The following is a 17,110-nucleotide window of genomic DNA, read 5'->3' as shown; positions in this document are numbered from 1 at the left end:
CAGTAACCTTATGCTCCTAAAGAAACTTTGAGAATTTGAGAAGTAGGTTTTTTGTTTATTTTTGGGAAGAATGTTCTCCAACTCAAATCCTATTTTAATGGCTAACAGACAACACTAAAATGTATAGGTTATCTTGACAAGTGACAGATTTTGCTTTTGAATAATAAATTATAAATGCATAAAATTATTAAAAAAACACAACCAAGTTTGCTAGTGAAGTTTAGTACTGAATGGATATCAATAGTTCATAAGCTTGAGGTTGTATATTGCACCTAAAGTTCTAAACCAAATTATTATTATTATTTTTGTTTTTTGTTTTTGTCTGTTAGAGTAGATATTCAAGCACAGTAAAACATTTTAATGTATGCTCTACTGGCATTGCATAATAGTGTTAACAAGCAATTTGTAAGTACTTTCAAACTCTGCCTAATTGGTTTGGTTTGAAATCTCTTCAATTTTTAATAAGTATTCAAAACTCTGCAGTGAATTGATTCCCAAACTTGCAGTTATCTTCCTCTGTCAAATGTTCTGCTTAATGAATTTGTGGACCCACTTTATATTAAGTGGCCTTAACTACTATGTACTTACATTTTAATTAATAATTTAGTACAATGTACTTATTGTGTACATACATGTTTTTACATTGTATTTATATTTAAAAAACGACATGTAATTACATATGTATTTAATTTCTGTAATTACATTTATAATTACACTGTTGACCCATACTTTACACCTTAACCCACCCTTAAACTTACCCATACCTCCAACCCTCTCCCTAACCTTACCCCTATCCCACCTCAATAGCAGCAAAAGTGTTTTACTATACAATATAAACACAATAAGTACATTGTACTTATTATTTTTTTTTTTTTTTAAGTACATAGTAGTTAAGGCCACCTAATATAAAGTGGGACCGAATTTGTTTTTGTTTTTTACTTATAAATTAGCTGACATATTATGTCAAAGATGTGCTTATTGCAAAGAATCTGTAGATTGGAGAAATACCACACACAAGGCAATGATGTCCAGAAACATCAACGTTTACATTACCAGTACAGAATCATTAAATATCACTAACCTGGCCTTATGTAGCTACACTTTTGACTATTTGACTAAGTCTATTATTCTACATGAATGTAAGCTTATTTTAACCAAGAACCTCCCATTTTGTCTGTCAGGGATCATCTGACTAACAGATAAATGACCAAACGTTTGCCATTTTTGTGTTAAAGGTGTCATATGATATATATATATTGAATCAATGAATCAATGCCACATAGAATTAAGGCAGTTCTGAAGGCGAAAGGGGGTCAAACACAGTATTAGTATGGTGTTCCTAATAATCATTTAGGTGAGTGTAGTTAAATCTGCTACAGAAGTCATTAATCTTTTAAAAAAAAAATACAACTCTTAGTTCATGTTAGGTCATTAAATGACACAGTTGTAACTTTCAATTTTAACAACGTGTTATGTATTTTAATGCCTAAGATAAATGAATGTTCAGAAGAATTTTCAAAGTTTAATTGGCAGTTTATGTAAACTAATCAATTAATCTAAGTTAACTAATGAAGCGCTAATTTAAAGTGTGAACAAATAATAAAGAATCAAAACACTTTAAAAAATATCTAGGGTATGTTGTAGTCCAGAATAAAATGTAAAAAAGAGTTTTGAAAATAAATAACCTATTAAGGCTAAATATTTAAGTATTTGGCGCTGTGATGAACAACACAGCAAATCCACAAATCTTAATGGCTATTGAAATACATTTTAGAAAGTAGAGCAGCTACTTTATTTATGGGGTTTCCAGGGTAAGGGCTGCATTCTCTACAGTTTAGCACCATCTGCTGTCAGAGACTGAATGTGCTTTCAGTCTCTCATGCGTTCCACCATGTGCTTCTCATGCGTATATATTATACATTTTACAAGAGAATGCTTTCACCTTTTCTGCCTTTTTTGTTAGTTTTTTGTGCTGTATGTTGTTGTTTTTTGTTGTTAGTTGATTTTTTTTGTGATACATATTATTTTAGTTATCTGTGATAAAGTTGTTTGTGATATTTACTACCAATCTCAATGTAAAAAATTGTTTCTTTCTTTTTTGCATTTTTTCCATTGATATAAATTTTGTAGTTTACCTAGTTAACTAACAAATGGCCATGGTGTGCACAATTCTGAACTCTACTTGTTCATACAACAAAGTGATTTGTGGACATGCAGTTATAGCGATGCACTTATCCAATACTCAATAATGTTTTAACTCCAATGCTGCCATTTTCGGCTGGATTGGGTATCAGTCTGACGAGATCGATCCAAATGAGATATTGTGCGTACAGTATATTTTTTGTGTTATTGTTAAGCCCAACGAAAGGCACAAAACATTATAAAGCACGATTGAGTTTTCTTTGACTTTCTCGGCACCGTTTTTCCATTTTCCACTCTTCCCTCAACTTAGATGAGTTGACACGTACCTCTCCCTTCTCAGTATATGCACTTAATCACTGTAGCATGTGGCACCACTATACTAGCATTTACCTTAGCACCATTCATTTTATTTCACTAGTTGTCAAGGCATCATTTCTCATTTTCTTTTACTTAAGCTTGAAGTACCAAAATAACTAAAACTAAAATCTAAAATAAAAACTATATAAACACTTTAAAAAAATAGTATTCATAAAAAATTACAAAAACACAACAAACTGACCAAAACCTGAACTGAAATACAAATGAAAACGGAGAATATAAAATTAAAAATTCAAATATTAATAAGAAACTATTTCAATGATATTAAAATAGCACTAGATCAGATGCATATTTTCAACCTGCATTAATAGTTGCTCCACATGAAGAAACAATTTAGGGTTCTTTCGGTCTGTTTTGCCCCTTAATGGGGTCCATTTAAGACAGATTTATATGACAGACCTACTATATATCACCCCCCCAAATGTTACTTTCTAGCCCTTTTGCTATTTTGTATATTTCATAAGCATCCAGTATTAGCCGTCAAACATTGTCAAGGTGGTAAGCTGGCATGCAAATCTCTGGGATGTAAACCTAGGAGACAAATTTGATGAAACCCACAATGCATACAAATATAACACAAGAACAACAGCAGCCTCGAGAAACCCTACCACTGACTCACGGATGATTTGATTCGATTAGATATACAAACGATAAGAGACCTGAACTCTGTATTTGCAACATGAGAACGTCCAACCGTTTCTACTGTCGAGGTTCATGTCATTCAGACGCTTATTTCATTAATGACAGTAAACGCTGTGTTTGTTCAGCCATAAAAATACCATCGGCAGAATTAGTCCATGCCCTTATGGATTCGCCTCCCAGCTAAGACAGCTTAACAAAACACATTTAAAAATCCAATCTACAGTTTCTAGAACCACAGTCTTCGATCCAAAAGAATTGATGTTTTAATTAAATCACATTTGCCTTTTGAACACACTCAAGGGAGATGAATGTACATTATAATGAAACAGACCAGCATAATAATGTAAAACGATGTAGACCATGTATTTACTTTTAATTTTTTAATGAAGTATCATTTACTTACTGTAGCAACAGAAGTTGCATTTTCAAAGGTTAAGTAACTTTTATTGCACAACATACTATATCACCAACCTCCATCAAATTTACTGAATAAATGGATGATGCTTCTTGTAGCATGTTTGCTATTGAAAACCATTTGTTATGTAAAGAAGTCGTATATAAACCGTTAATTGCCAGGCAAACTGCCACAAAGAAATGATTCCCATCTTCCACTGAGGCAGATTACAACTTTTTTTTTTTGTTTAATTCTCAGCCCATTTGTAACTTTGCATTAATTATTTAAGGCATTATTTTACATATAATCCTGATTTCCACATTTTCACTACTTTGCAGATTGTAAAGTACATTTATATATCTTGAAAACTTAATTTTGACATTTTATTGCTTTTTGATAAGTGCATTAAAGCTGATCCATCAACTGTATTATATAGAATAGTTTATGCCATAGTTTATTTTTAATTTTTTGTCCTTTTCTTCACCATGGAATAAAAAGTAAAACAGGTAATTGTAACATTTTGACTCAAAACTTTTAACTTTTTCTCACAATTATGAGCTGATATATTACAGTTCAAACTTTTCTTCTCTGAATTACCAGTTTATGTCTTGCAACTGCAAGTTATAAACTCACAATTTAGTTAACATCTCACAATTAAGATGTTATATCTCGCACTCCCCCCAACTGTGAGAAAACAAAGTCTGACTTGTGAGATTAAAAAAAAATGACAATTGGCTGAAAATTTTGCTTTGATTTTTTTGTTGTTGTTTTTAACTCTAGATCATAAAAATAGGTAATACTGAGCCTTTTTTGAAAACCATAAGGTATTTTTATTTATTAAAAACATTAGTGTAGGGCTGTTTTATTTAATGCATGTTAAGGGCAGATTTATATTTTTTTTTTTTTTTATTCAGACATGTCTGAGAATATGAAAGATGAATATGTCTAGACATGCTCGATATGGTCTTTACAAAACTACAGCATATGACTTCAAATAATGTTCCTCTGTATGCTCAAAGCCGAAATCAATAAACTTCAATACGTTTCATCTTTTCCTCAGGCAGAGTTTTAAAATCTGAATACATGAACTCCACAGTGTAATTTCATTCGAGTTGATAATAGTGTACTTGTTGTTTAACTGGCTGGTGATGTGTAGGATTTTTTTTGGACAGGTATACAAGCAGCAGGACCAATTCACTTGAGTCTTAATTCTTAATGTTAGATGCCTGGTGGGCTCTGAACTATTATAGGCTCCCGTATAGGCTCCCTTATCATAATGTTATGCAATGCAAAATATTGTATATATTGTGTGCAATCAAATAAGTTAGGCTATCTCTTAGAAATCTAATTCATGTCAGTGGTAGCCAAAAAAAAAAAAAAAAAAAAAACACTTTGAATTAACAATACGACACATATGAAAAAGAAAATTATAATGAAAAATGAGTAGCTAAATATCTAAAGGATTAGGTTTTATTTACACTTTATAAGTAAGTCTTTTGAAACCACACCATTTTATACGGAAAAGAGCTGCTTAAAGATTTTCTAAAATGTCTCATTTTTTGTTACACAGAAAGACAACAACAAACATGTTTAAACAACAAGAGGGTAAGCTAATAAAGAGATAACTGCATTTATTTCATATGTAACGTGTTGGAGTTTACAAAAATGTGAGGCCTGTTCTAATGCAATTCTTTTGTTGCTTCAAAAAGATCACAATGTTCCCTTTCCCCCTTCTTTGATACTTTGATTAAAAGTTTCTCCAAGTATTTATAATAGAATCTTTCACCTCTCGCCCACTTCATCTGACATGCGATACATCCGTATACTTAAATCCACGTTTGAAAAGAAAGCGAAATTTCACTTGAGAAACAAAAGGGGGAAAGTTTTAAGGATCATTTGGGATTTTCACCAGGAAAAAGGTGTTGGGGTGGTGTTCTCACTTTCTTTGCTGTAGTCTCTCAAGGTTAACTCCTGGTATTCGTCTATGCCTCCCTTGTCACCTATTGAAGATGTGATGAAGCCAGGCAAACCAGCTTGCCGGTGCTTAGCAACTACACCAGAAGTGGCAGTGAGCAAAAGGATGGAAAGAGGCCTCTTTCCCCCCACCTTCTTAACTACTGGCTCCAAGGTAAGAAGTCTGCAGTGAAAGGGACTTGAGCGGAGAGAAACTGAATATTTCAAAGTCCATGATCCAATTAGGAATGTCTGTGCTGTGTATATAATTAATGCGAAAGTGGCAAAGCAACAGAGAGTGAAACATTTGGTGGCTTAGATTGGTTCTCTCAGGTACAGTGCATCATGCTTTAGGACTCAAAATGCAGCGAGAGCAATGAAGAAGCAGCAGCATTTTTCAAAAATAGATGATAAAACATCTAGGTCAGAACACAAACTTCTGCATTGATATGAAAGCGCTGTGGGAGCAATTCAATCGAGCCCATCTTTTCAAGGTTACCTGGCTCTTATGTGGCTAAATTATGGACATGATGCAAAGGACAAACAATCAGGGCATATTACAGCTTGTTCAAAATTATTCTAAACAGATGAAAAGAAAATGTTTTTTTTTTGTTTTGTTTTTTTGTTTTTTCTTGGCACAAGAAAAGAAAAGAAAAGCATTCGGGTCTTTGGATTCTGATCCCCTTCCTTCAAGACTGTCATTAAACTGGCTGGTCTTGAAGGCTCCAGGCAACAACATAAGTATTTTTTCCTTTAGCAGTGCTGTCAAAAGTTGTTGAACTGTTCTCAAAACAAAGCACAAACATGGTTGAAAAAATGACTACATAATCGCCCAGTGCATTAAGATATTTCAAAATGTACTTATTATTATTAATAATATTATTATGTAGTGCACTGATGAAAAAAATGACCTATATTTTCCTTATAAAAAGCAGCTTTATAATAGTCTGGCATTTTTGGACACTACCTTACAGTCCAGTACTATTAAAGTTTGAGAATACCAGAGATTCAAAATCATATTTAAAGCATTAAGCTTACAGAACATTTTGATTTAAAATGATTAAGAATGAATTAAAATTATGCATTTCTGGGTCAATAGAAGGATAGCATGACAAATACAGAAACATTCTGAAAATGATAATTACGCTTATAAAATATGCATTATAAAAATCATATTAATATTTGATCATATTATTCATAATGAGAGAAAGAGAAAAAATGAGAAAGAGAGAAATGTTTTAATTAAATTAAAACACGATGCAAAAAAGAATTATATTTATAGACCTGTAACTGGTACATACAAATCTCAATCAAATAATACTATTGTATATTCATATATATATATATATATATATATATATATATATATATATGTTATTATCATCCTAATTGCCCTAAAAATAGGCTTCCTTTTTCTTCATGAAATTAATTTGTTTTCCTTTTCGTTATAGAAGGACACCCTGGATGCGATTTTGTGGAGATTCAGCCTTTTATCACTGATTTGTGCTACTGTAAGTATAATGTTCTTTCTGTTCACGGCATAAAGTTACTCTGAGGGCTTTTCTCCAAAGCTGTCTAAAACCTTGCTAGCTTCTCGTACAATGCATACCAAGACCCTTAAGGGGCTCCGCATAGCAGACAGGTGTGAAACCTCTGCTGACTGGAGAGGCGCTTCACAGAGCCAAGTCTGAATGTTCTCATTAACTTGCTCAGTCAATCGTAACCTCCTCACACAAAGGATACTGCTGTCGGGAGGTGGGGGGGCCGGGAAACAACTAATGATACACAGAAAGAAGAGGCACTGCTGTGATAGATGTAATTGTGCATGTGGTTGTGCGTATAGAGAACATCAAACTCTGACCTCAGTGCAGATGAGGAGGAAGAAACTAGTGGCTTGTGAAACAAGGGTCATACAAATTTGTGTGGTGCATCACTTTTGTTTGTTAAGGAAGTTGGGGGTTTGACAAGCAAATTTAGTGGTCATATTGTGGAGAAATAGCATCTGAGGTCTTTCTACTGATATCAGGGTTTTCTTTCTTTCTTTTTTAGCATTTCTAGTTTAATCAGTTTGGAAAAGACTAATCTTTCCAATCAAACTAGGAAACCTATGGGAGTACAACGATAGTCACACTCAGGAGGTGTGCATACTGCTGAATGGGATTTAAAGTATATATTTAATTATATATTTATATTAGGGCTTGTAATTTAATGTGATAATTAGATGAAATAATTGTGGAGAAAAATAATGCGTTAAAATTATTAACGCATTTAATCCACCTGCCCCGCCCCAGACCTATGTGGATCATCTGCCATTTCATACAGTGGATTGATGATTAATATGAGGCAGGACAACTTACTGTGTGATGGAGCCGAGAGAATATCCCTAATATTCAAGATATGGGTCAAAATGCTCCTGTTTGAAATTTTGTCTCATATTTACATCACATAGTTAAGAAATATCACACGAGCAGTAGGCTAAGTGCAATATCACACAAGTGCAAATGTTATACTAATCTTATACAACAGTTCTTTAAGAAGTTAATATTATGTTATTTTAGACACAATGTTGTCCGTTTGGCTCAATTTTTTGGTCAAGCAAAATATAAAGACAAGGGTGTTCATCCCCGAGCAACCAACATCGGCATTTAATTTCTTAATCCACATTTTGAATGAATTGGTTGAACCATTTGGCCCATTGAACCAATGCATTGGCTTTGAAGTGGTGCTGCACAGATTAAACGGTGTGTGACATCAAAGTACCACAAGAGCATTTCAAAAGCACAAGGAGTCGTCTGCTCTCTAAGATCTGGCGGTTCTTTGATGTCACACACAGATCGGTCTGATGGTGATGATCCACTTCAAGTCGAACAAGATTAATGATTCAATGAACCATTCATAAAGAACCCTTTACTTCACTCCTAAATGAATCAGCCATTTGAACGAATCAAACAAATGAATAAATGACTGGATGACTTAATCATTAAGGCATTTTCCACCACCTACTGGCAGTTTTAGTTTATTATTTAGAGTAGCATTTCATTAAAGAAATAATTTTATATTTTCATAGTAATAGTAATAAAATTAAGAAAATAAATAAAGTTATAGTTCACCTAACCAAAAATGACAATTCTGTCATCATATACTCTTTTGGACAATGTTAGGATAGGGTTAGGGTTAGGTTAGGGTTAGGGCAATCGGCAAACTTTTCTTCCTGATTTTTTTAAAAACTATTATTATTAATAGGATTTTCAAAGGAACTGCTTTTATTTAAATTATATATTTTATAACATAATTTACTCTTTAGACCAATTTGATGTCGCAGTGCTGAATCAAAGTATTAATTTATTTCAAAATTCTTAAAAAAAAAAAAAAATAATAATAATCTTCCTTCCACACCCTTTCAAGCTGATTTTTTATAACGTTTACATAATTTGGGGGACATTTAATGGTGTGGTTAAATGTATTTAATTGATTCTTAAAGTTATATAACTTGGTGGTGATGTGAATTGCTCAGATTCTTGAAAAACCACTTCACACGTATTAATAAAATAAGTCTAATCCACCTGATTGTATTCCATCTTTTAAGATGCCACCATATAATAAATCATGAACACCTTATTTATTTTTTTTATCTCATGCAGATGTTAGTGAAACTAAAACCCTTAAATAAAAAAATAATAATCATTTTGAATAATAAAGTATAGATTTTATGCACTCTTCTAGCAGTGTTTTACAGTCTGCAAAATTAGAACCCCCAGGAATGTGTGTGTATGCTGACATTTTAATCCAACAAATACACTTTTTATTCATCATTCGTTTGTAATTCAGCAACATTAAGACAAATTTTCTCGGCTCAATCAGTGTCTCTGTGAATTTCACACTTCAGTGGCGACCTCCTGTGTGCTTTGCAAACATAATTTTGAATTTCTCAAAATGAGACCAAATTATTTAAATTCTGTAACAAGGAAGAAAAGTATATTAACATTATGCGTTCATCATCATGGAACATTTTTGACTAGTCAAAGATTGGTAAACATTTTTCTCTAAAGAGTACACATAATTATGTGTCTGGTAGCACCTCATTTGTATAAACTGCTAGAATGGCTCATTGATCAAAGTTTTCAAACATCTACAGTTGGTTTTTAAATGTTGGAAACAACTAAAGTATAACAGATACACAGAGTGGAAGTCTTTGAATTTCCAGTTGCAAATCTTAATTAATTGGACCATCTTTTTTGTGTTGCTGGTGTCATTTTCTTGTGCCATCTGTGATAGAATTAGCAGTTAGACAGATTTTCAGCTTCTTTGAGAAGGAACATTAAACGGAACAATAAAAACCTTCTTAAATTGGCATACTTCCATATGAAACAGATATTTATAACAACAAAATGAGGGACGGAACCTAATTTTGTTTATCTGGACTGGATCATAAAAAGTGGGTATTACATACTGCACCAGAATTGAGTCAAGTAGTGAAGAGGGAAGTAGTTTCAGAGGAAATGTATTATAGTTTGATTTTAAAAAATAACTGAATTTAACTGAGCTGAAACCGTGCTTACAACATTCTTCATAATATCTTATATTGTGTTCCAAAAAAAAAAAAAAAAAACCTGGAACGACATGAGGGTGAGTAAATGTTGACAGAAATGTCCTTTTTAGGTGGATTATCCCTTTAAAACCAAAAGTTTCAATGCCATGTAGTAAAGTTTAAGAAAGTAAATATAGTTTAATTGGATTTTAAAGTTTTTATCAGTGCACAAGCTACTTTTAATCAGCTACTTGTTATTCGATAACAAATATGTAGAGGGACTTTCTCATTGTAGACAGCATTTGATTGGACAAAACTTTGTATACACCCATGACTGGGAGATGAAGCATCAGTTTTCTTGGTCTTTCTTTTTGTCCAGGATGAGAACCTAAGGCAAAAACAATGCTTATCATTCACTGACCAGTTTGGAGATTTTGAGCTATTTGGCTTCCCTTTCGAGGGAACTTCGAACTGCGTCCTCTAGGGGGCGCTTTGGGGAACACCTCGTCGTGACCCGTGTCTGAAGCATACAATGAAAAAACACCAACTTGTTGGCCGTCGACAGCCTCCGACGTCACTACCGGCGCGACTATAAATCAGCACCGGGAGAGCACGTCATTATCTTCTTCATCTTCAACTGACTGTTTTGTTTGAAGCGTGCATCTGAAAGAACCGGTAAGGGCGATCTTTCTCTGTTTATCATGGCGACAACTAGCAAGCGTTTAGACGATGTGTGCATCCGTGTCGGCGTTATTTGACACCCGATGACACACGCGATCTTTGCGTCATTTGTTTGGGTAAAGAGCACGCACGCAATGTCTTTGAGGAGGCAATCTGCGTGCACTGTGAGCGTTTTTTCAATGGAAAAAGCTCCGCTCTCGTTCGTCTTTCTTCTAAAAAAAAAAAAAAAAAGGCAAGCCATCTGCTTCCCGCGGTTCAGGATCTGTCCACGCTGAGGCAGGAAAGAAAATGAGCTCGTGAGAATACAGATGGATCTGTCTGAATGGTTTAAAGAGGGACTTTCCCTTTCGAGATCGTAAAAAAAAAAAAAAAGGGGGCGGCGGACGAGAGAGAGCCTTGGGAGGATGATGTTATAACACTTTCTCATACTGAGGTTAGTGCTCTGCTGGGTTTTTTACCCAGGAAAAGCAGGAGATATTTGAGGATGGTGAAGAAGCTGAGGCTGAGCCTTCTCAATTCTCCTGCCCTGCGTATGTAGAGCTGTTGGAGGTTATCGAGCAAAAATTACCTTTTGACCATAACCCTCCAGCTCAGGTGAGCCTTTCATTTGTGCATGATCTCCATACAGAGATTAAAAAGAAATGAAAGATGCCGTTTTCTTTTTGCATCCATTGGTTTCGGCATTAAAGTAATCTGCCGACATCGAGGTGATGCGTGAAAGCGGCTAGGAGGGAATGCCCCTGTAGAAAGAGCTAAAAATTTTATAAATAATTTATAAATTTTTATATGTGAAAAATGTTTTCTTTCTGCAGGGGAAACCTCCTCTCTTAATCTCCCTCCTTGCCATCTAAGCCCCTTCAGAAAATCATCTCGCTTAAATGGCAAGGCATACGCAGTAGCAGGTCAGGCTGTGGCTTTATTACACACAATGCTGGTGCTTCAAGCATATCAGACTGATCTGCTAAGAGACCTGGATAGAGGCTGGGGCCTTTTTCCGATCTGGTAGCTGAGCTGCGCCACACCACGGATCTCTCTCCATGCTACCAAGCAGGCCGCCTCCGCCATGGGGCAGGACTATGGCGGCCATGGTGGCAGCGGAGAGACATCTGTGGATGAACAGACATGCAGAAAATGCTTTCTGCTCGATGCTCAGGTTTCGCCTTCTGAACTTTTCGGTATTTCCGTTGAGGCGGCGATTTGAAAAGTTCAGGGAGACGAAGGTGCGCTCTGCTGCTTTCAGATCCTTCGTCCCACGAAGGTCCAGGTCTGAGCCCAAACAACATAGGGGTCCTGGCCTGTCTCGATCTGAGGATCAAAGATGGGCACAGAAGGCTAGTGTCGCAACTCACGCTCCTCCCCCACCTGCGGGCAGGGGTTAGAGGAATCGTGGGTCACGAGGAGGTAAGCAGAACCTAAGAGGTATGATCTAGACGAGGCAGCGTTCTCGTCTGAATCAGAATGATACCGAGGTATCTACTAAAAGAAAAGAACATAACGCGTATATGCGTTAATCGACTTCGAAAGGTTAACTTCTGCTTTTATCCTCCCCTTCCTAATTCCCCTGTAACCACCAGCTCTCCACCTGATCGAGGTTAGGTGGAAACCTCTCGCATAACAGTCTCCTATGCTGGACCTATAATATTTTTTATGGTTCTATGTCCATAGCAACCAACCTGAAACTGATGGTCCAGGTTAAAAGGAGGTACCCCTTGAGCGGGGCTCCGGCGTAGGAGGGTGAGTGAGTAAATGTAACCCTCTCTGTATATACTTATGTGTATTTAATTGCTGGTGGTTACGTGTCTACTAATAAACTCTGTCTGAGTTTCCTTTGCAGTGCTCAGTTACAGTGTTTACTAAACATTCGTCAGCAGCAGCCATCCGGCTTCATGTTCCGGTATTAGGCGGCTGAGATCACAGGTTTCTGAGGGAGCCTCCTTGATCATCAGGCCTGGCACAGCACTGCAGGGAATTTCATGGATGTCTGGCCAGGTCACCCCGAGGGGTCTCCTGGCCGCTTAGGGGTGCTGTCGTATCTACCGGGAAGTGGAGGTGGCAGTTACAGAAGTCTTCTTGTATATGCTGCCTCAGGTGATGCTCCCCTCACCCGAGGTTTGTAAAATTGAGCTTGCCTCTCCCGAGATTCAGCTCCTCTACGATGCTTAGGAACCTTTAAGTACACACGCTAAGCTTTGTGTACTTTCTCAAAACCACATGGTGGTCAGTGTGTATGTGAACGCTTTGCGCACTTTCTAAAAATCCACAAGTGGTAAGTTTGCATGCAAGACTCTGCAAACTTTCTGAAATCTTGTACGATGAGGGGTAACGCTTCGTTCCCTTTCTTGAGATGATTAGACCTTGGTTCCTTGGGCTCCATTCAGCCAGTGTGTATTTGTTTATACACCTCAAGCATCGCTTTTCTCAACATGAGGGGCTATTGATTCTCGTGGTAATTTAGCAGCGCTCCCCTTTTTCCAAAAAATGGGTCACCTATGAGTGCGCTACTCTGAGCTCGGAGTTCTCCTCTCGTACGAGACGGAGTTCTCTGTTTTTTTCCCAGAGCGCTCCAGTATTGTTTCCAGAGATCGAGTTGATGACTCTCAATCATACTGTTTTAAGATGCAACATTCCATCTATGAGCTGCTCTATCAGAGTGCCACGAGAGCCCCTTCTTAGAACAGTATTTGAAAATCCATGCTATGGTAAGTGTGCACGTGTAGTCTTTGCACATTTTCTGAAATCCACACTGTGGTAAGTTTGCACGCTAGTATTCTGCGTTCTTTCTAAAATCCTATATGGTGAGGGCTTCGCGCGGTTGCTTCGTGCCCTTTCTTGAGTTGGTAAAAGCCCCGTTCATCTTGGGCGCCACTCCACCTATGTATCCTCGGATACCTATCTAAACAGGGTGTTGCTACTAGAGAACTGTTGAGACAGCTCTTTCAGCAAGCTTATGCGTAAGCTAGCGGTAGCCCCTGTGTGACAGGCAGGACTTGGTACAAATGCTAGGTTCTTAGCCGTATCCCTTTAAAGGAATCTTTCCTGATTCCAAGCCTTCAGCTCTACCCAGGGCCGAGGCCCTAACAATTAAGTTGGGTATGTAGCTTAGGCCTTTTTGGCCATAAGGGGTACTGTCACAGACAGCCCTCTAAACGTCCCAGGGGCAACTCCCATAGTAATGGTAGAGTTGGTACTTAGTGCTCGCCATGATTCTGGCCTGCATTCCCCTCAGCATGGCGGCGTGGGTATACTGTTCCCCAAAGCGCCCCCTAGAGGACGCAGTTCGAAGTTCCCTCGAAAGGGAACGGTCTCAGGTTACGTATGTAACCATGGTTCCCTGAGTAGGGAACGAGACACTGCGTCCTCTAGCTCTCTGCCATGCTTCGGACGCAAGCTTCAGACGAAGAAGATAATGACGTGCTCTCCCGGTGCTGATTTATAGTCGCGCCGGTAGTGACGTCGGAGGCTGTCGACGGCCAACAAGTTGGTGTTTTTTCATTGTATGCTTCAGACACGGGTCACGACGAGGTGTTCCCCAAAGCGCCCCCTAGAGGACGCAGTGTCTCGTTCCCTACTCAGGGAACCATGGTTACATACGTAACCTGAGACCGTTTTCATACTGTTTAGTTTTTAGACTGGGGTAAAGAAAGCATCCAAACTACACATCAAGTGTTTATTTTTAACACTTAATCTATTTGCATCTGCATATTTAAAATTCATATCTTTAAAAACAGTTTTTCCTCTTGCACCGAGCCAAAAATTTCAATTTCAGCAGTGCTTAACTGCATTAGCATTTTAGATGTATATTCTATTAAAGGTTTTTAGTAAGGCTTTTGTTCAGATATCATAAATCTGATTCTGATTTTATACATTTTAATCCTAACAAACGTCTCTGTAAAAAGCGTTGACTTGATTATATCAATGAAATTAAACAAGAATTTTGAACCTGGCTTTATCCAATGTTCAGATTTATGAAAATTAGTGCATGTTTAATTACATAATGCCTCGTTCATTTGAAATGTTTGCAAGTCATAAAGCTATCAGTTAACTTTGGACATATATCTGTTATTTAGTAAATAGTATAAAACATACTCTGTAACCTTTGTTTTATTTACAAAGAGCAAACACACATGGACAAAAAGCCACGACGCTGCAATTTTGATGTCATTGTGTTTTTAAGAAAGTAAATGAGGTTAATTTATATTAATATATTCTCTTTAAAAAAAAAAAAAAAATTGAGAACTAACATGATGAGAAAATCAGCCAGTCTTTTCACACATGAGTAGCACACAAACACCTCTGTCACTGACAGTCACGCTATTGCCATTAAGACGTAGGCAGTGCTCTGTTGCATCTTTCCTCACCTCTTGTTCCTGCATGATAGAACGTTTTGGCATTCAGTCGAGCTTCCCTGCGTGTCTTGTCAGAAAGAGGCAGTGCGGGTGCTCATTTGGGCCACATCTTTTAAAGAAGCACTGGCTACAATGAAGGCCACAGTGCCCTACTTAATGCTGTGCTATGTGCATTTCCTGTTGGCTCACGTAGGAGGCAGCGCACATAAAAGACATGGGATGCTGATGAAATGAACTGTGATTTGTTGGCTGGGGTGAAGGAACCCCTACAGTGGCTTTGTGTTGCCACAAGCAAAGAAATAGCTCCTTAACTGCTTTTTATTTTCAGTAATTTTAGTAAATCAACATGCTTTATTTTGTATCTAATATTTCTCATTAATTTTATTTCAGGTTTGAAATAATTTGAGTAGTTTTAGTTTTAGTTAAGAATAATTTAATTTCCAAATATCTATATCTATATATGTATATATATATATTTTTTATTTAATCTTGTTGCTTTCTTGGTGAAGCAATTGAGAAATTAAACATAAATTTATCAAATCAAATCATTTTGTTACGATTTATCAATTAACTTATTCATGTCTCAATGGCATTTGTTTGTCAAGCTCTGTATCTCTGTAGCTATTTTAAAGCCATCTTGTGTGCTGTCTATGCTAAATATGGATATTTCAAAATTGTTCTCCATATCAATGCTAACAATGTCTGGTTGAGGCCATTGATGATTACTAAAAATTATTTTCAATTGCTGTGTGTACTCCACTAATATGATTTGATCCCATGTCCAGCCTCAATAAATCCAATTTATGGCAGTATTTAAGATCTATAGCTCAATCAGTGGCTGTCTGAGTGCTGTCCTATAATAGCACATGCATTTTAGGCAATTGGCAAATGTTCTGAGAGATATCTTATTCAGATCAGACCTTCACAGAAGCTCACACAGTTTTTGACATCCAAATCCTTGATATACCAAAAACTTAATGAAGCTAGACTGTATCCCACCTTGACTGCTCGCTATGAAAGCTAATTCATTTAAAGAGATAATTCTCAGCTTTCCACCAACAAAGAAAAATTTACAAATTTATCTAACAAAGAAATGAAGGGTCTGTAATTTTTAAGGTAGGTTTATTTTAACGGATGGTGACAGAATATCAGAATAGCCCTGCCGAATCTTCATCCTCAGAGGCCGATAGCCCATGCTCAGATGCTGCAATAAACATCTGATCCTCCGGCGGACCGCCATGAGACTGCCAAGCAGCACAACTCGGTAGTCTCACAGGACATGCGCTGCAGGAGAAGTGAGAGCGAGCTGAAGGCCCAAACACTGATCATGGACATCGTCGGTCTCTTTTAGAGAAAACTGATCTTTTAGCTGAAGCGCCCAAGGGAATCACTGTTGACAGGGACACCGCTGTAACACACCTTAACACCAGCCAGGAACAGCCTCTTGTAGCACAAAATATAAATGGCTTTGTAGCAATTATTATCAATAACTATTCAACTCCAAAGCAAAAATCTGAAGAGTGGATGCACCTGTCGCCTACTTATACCCGTATGCACGGGAAGTGGCTTAAGTATCCAAAATCCAGAAGCCAATTTTCATTGGCGTTTTCTCTTAAACTCAGAGATAATTGGCCTCCCAGATGAAACCCCATATGTTATAGGGAACTGATTCCTTTCAAAGGTTTTTATTTAAAGCTGCGGTAGGTAACTTTTGACACTCTAGCGGTTAATAAACAGAACTACTTGCGTCTTGCGGAAGAACATCGTAGCCGGAACTACTTCTCTCTGTGAAGAATCACAAAGGTACTGGGTTACTCCGCCGCGGTACCCCCGAAGCAATCTAAAATAGGCCGAATATAAATACTTATTTTAGGTGCACCCTAGTGATTCAGGACAAGCTAAAAACATGGTTTGGAAAATGGATTCATGGTGTACTCGCTTATTATATACATTTTGCTACATTTTGAACACAAACAAAGTTATGGACCGCAGCTCTGATTGGTCGTTTCTTACCGGGAGAGGATGGATTTCTGCAAATGGCAATAG

The sequence above is a fragment of the Carassius gibelio genome, chromosome A1 (assembly GCF_023724105.1).
Source record: "Carassius gibelio isolate Cgi1373 ecotype wild population from Czech Republic chromosome A1, carGib1.2-hapl.c, whole genome shotgun sequence".
NCBI lineage: Eukaryota > Metazoa > Chordata > Actinopteri > Cypriniformes > Cyprinidae > Carassius > Carassius gibelio.
The sequence above is the reverse complement of the archived record's forward strand: the minus strand, read 5'-3'. Positions refer to the sequence as shown.